Source organism: Fukomys damarensis, unplaced genomic scaffold (assembly GCF_012274545.1).
Source record: "Fukomys damarensis isolate Sample0158 unplaced genomic scaffold, DMR_v1.0_HiC HiC_scaffold_30, whole genome shotgun sequence".
NCBI lineage: Eukaryota > Metazoa > Chordata > Mammalia > Rodentia > Bathyergidae > Fukomys > Fukomys damarensis.
In genome coordinates this window covers 27689852-27696266 of record NW_022900942.1, presented here as the reverse complement: position 1 = coordinate 27696266, position 6415 = coordinate 27689852, and the positions used below count along the sequence as shown (strand labels likewise).

General features: G+C 40.0%; 1 pseudogene; it reads left to right on the top strand.

Annotated features, from left to right (window-relative positions):
• Positions 1–588: 588 nt before the first annotated feature.
• The window catches only part of LOC104870078, a 9445-nt pseudogene continuing 3618 nt past the window's right edge, over positions 589–6415 (top strand).

The window sequence follows — 6415 nt, the reverse complement described above, 5'->3', positions numbered from 1 at the left end:
ATTACAATGAAGAGCTAAAACTGCTTTTATATGCAGCAATATGATTACAGAGAAAAGCAAATAGTACAAAAGTTATTAGAAATTTAAGCATGGCTGCTTGATACAAGGTTAACACCCCCAAAACTGTTAGCATTCTTTATACTTGGCAATTACCAACTAGAAAACATAATTTTAAAAAGGTACTATTGACAATAGCAAATTATAGAATATGTAGAAGTACATAAGGTTTCCATATCTTAAACGTCTTTAAACACTGACAAATGACATAAAAGATGATCCAAATAAATGTTGAGACATCCTGTGCTATTGGATGGGATATCCACTATTTTAAAGACATCTTGGAATCTCAACCTAAATTTCAGTTAGGATATTTGAGGACCTAGAAAAATTTACTCTAAAACATATGCAGAAGAATACAAGTACATGTACAATCTCTGATAAAGCTAATAATTATTTCAAACCAAAAAGTTTGTTTTAAAGTCCAGTGAGAAGCTACTTCAGATTTTAAAAGGGTAATGAAGACTAACCTGAGCATATTTATACATTTGCTTATTCTTGCTACAAACAAGTATATAAATTGCTATAGCAATGGCTGCCAGCTGGAGCACACAGCTGGGCTGGACTTTCAACAGGGTGACAAGCAGGTACCCCCTGCTGCCCGCGAGAGGTAAGACATCCAGTCAGTGTTCAGTGGAAAACAGAAATACTCTGCTTCCTGTAATGTAAGACAATCTGACCTCATGGTATGTAAAAGAGTACAGTTAGGTCAACAAATCGTTCTTCTCAACAACCATGTAGTTTGTTCAAGTAATTATTATGACAACTGTGTCTTTATGCACAATGGAAATCATTGCTACATATTATTTGTAGGGATTGCTGACATGCTTAGTGTGGTTTTGAGTCTAAATTCCTCCACATGTGACTCCAAGTTTGAGAAGCCTATTAGACACTCAAGTAGTGGTACCAGATGGACAGTGAGATGTGAATCTAGGCTTGTCAGAGTGGGAACTGAGTTTGATAGCATTCAGTTATACATCTTTGTCCCTGGGACTGGGAGACATTATCCAGAAGAGAAGTGGAGATATAGAGGAGAAGGTGAAGATAAATACCCTAAGAACATCAATAGTTAGAGCTTGGGGAACTGAGGAGGAGTCAGTATAGGTGGAGAGGTCCACACGGTAGGAACAGAGTCACAGAGTCTGAAGTGTTTGGGGAACAAAAGAAAATTCAGCTGGGTCAGTTGCTGCTGAAAGACTTGGTTCAATAGAGATAGAGCTGACTTGGATGTAAGTCATCATATGGCAGGATGATGGCCTTAAACTGCCATCTCAGTGGATCAGTGGATATTTGAGAAGCCTCATGGAGTGGGTTCAAGAGCTAACAGTGGCTGGGAAAGGAAGAGGGCAAGAGGAAGAGTAGCTTTAGAGAATATTTTTAAAAGAGCCAAGAGAGAATACAATTTAAAGAGAGATACAATCTGATTATGATTACTTGCCAATAAGAATGATCTGGTGAGAGGGGCACATGAATATGGTATATGAGAAAGGGATAGTTCCAAGAGTAAAACCCTCAGGAGCAAAAGGAGACTGAAACTCAAAGCAGAAGCAGAGGGATGGCCCTCCTCATCCCCAGCAGAAGGAAAGGAGAAGCATGCAGACTGAGACCTAGGCAAGTTGATAGACATTGTAGTAGAGACGGAAAGGTTGTTTACTAATGATATCCACCTTTCTGGGATGTGTGCGGCCACACAGTGGCCGACCAGGTGAGTCTGTTTGACACGAGAGGAGAAAGCGTGAAACAGCCATCACAGACAGTAAGGAACACAGTGTTTCAAGGAACTGCAACAGAATTTACAGGCATCCATAGGCACCACTTGAGAATTGTGGTCATAATTTTGAAATAACTCAAGTCAGCTTGATTTGCTGATTATTTTTCAAAAAAGTATTCATCTGTTTAGGCACACAAGGAAGTGTCAAGGAACAGCTGGGTAAGTTACAGCTTGGTGTTTCCTAGCTGTACCAGTTAGGACGTTTTGACTGCAAGTAACAGAAAACCACTTTCAAGCCAATAAGGAGATGAATTATTAAAAGAAGGTTCAAGGGTGGGTCAAACTCCAGGGTTGATTGATTCAGTGGCCCCATAAGTTCACCAAGGATCCAGGTTCTTTTTCTCTCTACTCTGTTGTGCCTGTAATCAGCTTCTTCTCATAGCTTGCAACTTGCTGTTCTCATATGGCTACAGTGGCAATTAGGTCTACTTGCTTCCTCATTCATGTGAAGTAAGCAAGAAAGAAAATATTTTACTAGCCAGGGAACAGAGATTTATTCTCTCAGCATTCAGCAGTTACCATGGGAATGCTATATTGCTGGTTGGTTTCAGTAAAGCCTCCTGAATCCATTATTAGAGAGAGTTATGGGGTCACTGAGATGGATTTAGACAGATTAGATAGATTTAGAAAGATTTAGGTAGATTTAGATAGTGGTTCTCCAAGTGCAACTTTTGGTCAATGAGCATGAGAATTGCCTTAGAACTTGTTTAAAAAGCAAATTTGGGGGCCTTACCACAGACTTATTGTGACACATTTAGGAGTTGGGAGTTGAACTTTGCCATCTATATTTTAACAGCCCTTCCAGACAACTCTGACATATTATAAAATTTGAAAACTACTGGCATAGTATAAGATAATGAATACCAGAAATAAAATGAAGGTTGTGTGAGGAAGGAGGATATGGGTATGGACATTTATTAGCGTCTGTCAGACCAGGTGAATACCTCAGTGAGAGAAGACCCACAGAGTCAAAGGTGATGCATGGCCCATAACAAGGAGGAGAAGGAGGAGGAGGAAGAGGAGGAGGAGAGATGAGCCCTGCAATCTCGCCAGCACTGGGTGGAGAAGTAGAACTGGTGGCTCAAGTTGGAGAGAGGAAAGGAAATAAAGGATAGGCTATCTCTGAAGGCCTGGCAAACAGTGATGTGGACATCAGTAAACTCTAACGGTATTACTATGACATCTGGAATTTTCTAGCAGAAAACTGCTCCAAAGGTTAAATAAAGCTAGAAAAATACATAAATGCAGCATCGAAGCCTCTCCAGATGTTTGGGACTAGTATACCAGAGAGGAAATAGATCCCTGTGGATTAAGTAACTAGTCATAGTGAAGAAAATTAGTCTTAAAACCTTCTGGAAGTCTTTTAACTTGAGTAAAAGTAAAGACAAGACTGATTTTATGGTAGTACAACAACCATCAATAGCCAGTGACTTTGAAAAAGATGACACTTTGTTTGGTAGCTGCTATGGTAAAGATGTGGTCAGATGTGATATCAGCAGAGAAGAGGAAAAGGTGGAAAAAACAGATAAAAATGTGAGAGCCTAATGGGTACCTTAAACAGGAGACTTTCTTCTAAGCAGAAGCCAAAGGGCAAGGCCAGCACACCGTCAGGAAGCTGTGCCCACAAGGACACCTTCTCCTCCTCAGCCCCCATCATCTTCAAAGGTGTCAGAGCGCAAAGGACAGTCAGGTCCACTTCCCTCCACGGTCATTGCTACAGCCCCATGCTCTGGCCTCTCCGGCCCACAAACTCTGAGGAGATGTGCATGAAGATGGAGGTGAGCGTCAAAGCATTGGTTCACTCTTCCAGCCCAAGTCCTGCATTGCATGGTGTTTGAAAGGATTTTCATGACCTTCAGTCTGATACTGTGTGCCAAGAGCAAGATAATTCTCTTAAGTGTTTTGATTCACGGTGGGTGTGCGACCTCCCAGACTGCATGCCACCAGATCCAGTAAGGACCCAAGGACCCCGGAGGAGGTCTCTCCAGCTGCCTGCCCAGGACCACCTGGCAGTTGTGCGACCTCCCAGACTGTGCACCACCAGATCCAGTAAGGAAGGTAGCCCTGCAGGCACCCTTGAAACACCCCCACGACCTGCTCCCTCCCCTTCTCAAACCTCCTGATTAGGCCAGTCTTTGGACCAACTCTGCAGAGGCATAGGTTCTCATGAAGGGTAGTTTTCTGAGCTCCCAACTTTGAACATCATTAAAGAAAGGGCAGGGGAAACCTGTAATAGAACTGAGTGGAGCTCAACCCTGTGGGTTGGGAAACTCAAGTTAGGCCTTGTGGACTGAGGTCAGTCTGTGTTGTGGGGACCTGCCATTGACTAGACAAGATCAGGGGATTCAGTTCTGCATATGGCTGTACATGTGGTGTAATATGACAACAGAGACATAGTCTGAAAGAGGCCCTTCAAATTCTTTTTTTTTTTTCTTGTTTTTCCTCATTCCACCCTAAAATTTCTTTCTTTTTTCTGTCCTCTCTCTCCAACTCAGTCTCTTGCTCCACCATATTATCCCTCATCTCCCTTTTTATTCCTGCTCCTGCCCTAACTCAGACTTCTTCTTTTATTATTTTTCCTTTTTTGGGGGTTTGTTTTGTTTTTTTGTTGTTGTTTTTTTGTTGTTGTTGTTGTTGTTTTTTTTTTTTTTTACTTTATGTTCTTTTCTCCAGTCATTTTACCTCACTCATGGCTCTGTAGCTTTAAGGGAAGGCAAGCACCTGCTACTGTTAAGGGGATATATTCTTGTCCTTATTCCTGTACTCTGTCTATCCCCTCTGAAGTTAATAGCTTTGTAAAGATAGTAAGGTCATTCTACATTCTCTGGTTTCACTTCAAACCTGTTCCAGTTCTTTCACTTATCTACTCCTCTTGTCCTAACTCAATCTAACCCCCCATCCTAAATGGTAAAGATGCTGTATTGAAAAGCGTATTCACTGCAAACATATTTTGGGCTCCTTCTTCATATTAATTTAATTCACATGGTTTAAAGGTGATACATTAATGACTACCACAAGTGGTCAGTTTGCAAGTTGTGCTTGATCCTATTGAGCTGCTGAATGTATCAATTGGGATAAAGGATTGTGATTGATTTAATGAGTTGTTTTCTCTGATATTATGAAAATGAGGATGTCTATGAGTCATTAGAAACTCAAAAGCTAAAAAAAAACTATATCAGGAAGATTTAAGTAATACCCAGAAATTAAAGAAGGACAACCCAACAAAAAAAATAAAAATGAGAAAACACTTAAGCAAGACACAAAAACAGATTTCCAGTTCACCAATGGCAAACAGTAGGACAAATGAGGATGAAAAGTCTGATAGTGAACCAGCAGGACACACTGGACCCATAGCACAGGAGGTAACAAAACAGATCAATCAGGCTCTAGAAAAATTCAAAGCAGAAATAATTTCCCAGTTAACCAGAGAGATGATGATCAAAATGGAAGTCATGATTCGAGACTCTAGAACAGAAACTGACAAAAAAATAGATGAGCTCAAGACCATGATAGAAGCCATGAAGACTCAGCATAAGAAATGGAAACAATGAACGCCCAACAGAGGAAAGAAATCGAATCCATAAAACAGATTCAAACAGATATCCAGGAGATTAAAAACTCTATTGAAAGTGTATGCAACAGAATAAAAGATTGCGAAGATAGAATTTCAGATATAGAAGATAGGATCTCAGTCAGTGACCATGAAAAAAGAGGTCTCTCAAAAACAGTAAGGGATTATGAGAAATCAATCCAACAATTTCTAGATGATGCAAAGAAAAATAACATAAGACTGATAGGAATTCAGGAAAAAGCAGGAGAAAATGCAGATGACCTAAAAAAGCTCTTCACAGAATTAATGACAGAAAACTTCCCAAACAGAAGGGAAGAATTAGACATACAGATAAGTGAGGCATATAGAACTCCATCTAGTCACGATAAAAAAAATCTACAACTACAGTTATAATAATCAAGATCCCAGAAATCCAACAGAAAAACAAAATACTACAAGCAGTAAGAGAAAAGAAACAAATCACATGCAAAGGAAAGCCCATTAGAATCACAGCAGACTTTTCAACACAAACCCTTGGGTCAAGGAGAGCCTGGACTGAGGTATTCCAAGTCCTAAAAGAAAATAACCTCCAACCTAGACTGATGTATCCTGCAAAACTCTCTTGAAAAATAGATGGGGAAATAAGATATTTCCATGACAAAGAACACCTGAGAAATTTCATGAACACCAAACCAGCACTGCAAGGAATTCTTTTTTTTTTTTCAGCTTTAATTGAGTTTATTGGTACATTTTAGGGATACAGTACAGTTACATTCATTGTTGGGATCTTGTACCTCTACATGACAAGTCTTGATTCTCATTTTTTCCCCTTACCTCTGCCCTCCCTTCACCCTCTCCTTCCCTCCCCATCTACAAACACTTTATTTTCATCTTTTCATTCTCTCACATTTTTTTCTTTTCCCTTTTTACTCTTCCCCTACCCATCCCACCTTCCCTACACCTTTAGCTCCTTTCTTCCCATTTCTAAATGTCAGTAATCTTATTAGAATCTTATGCATTGTTGCAGATTATTCACA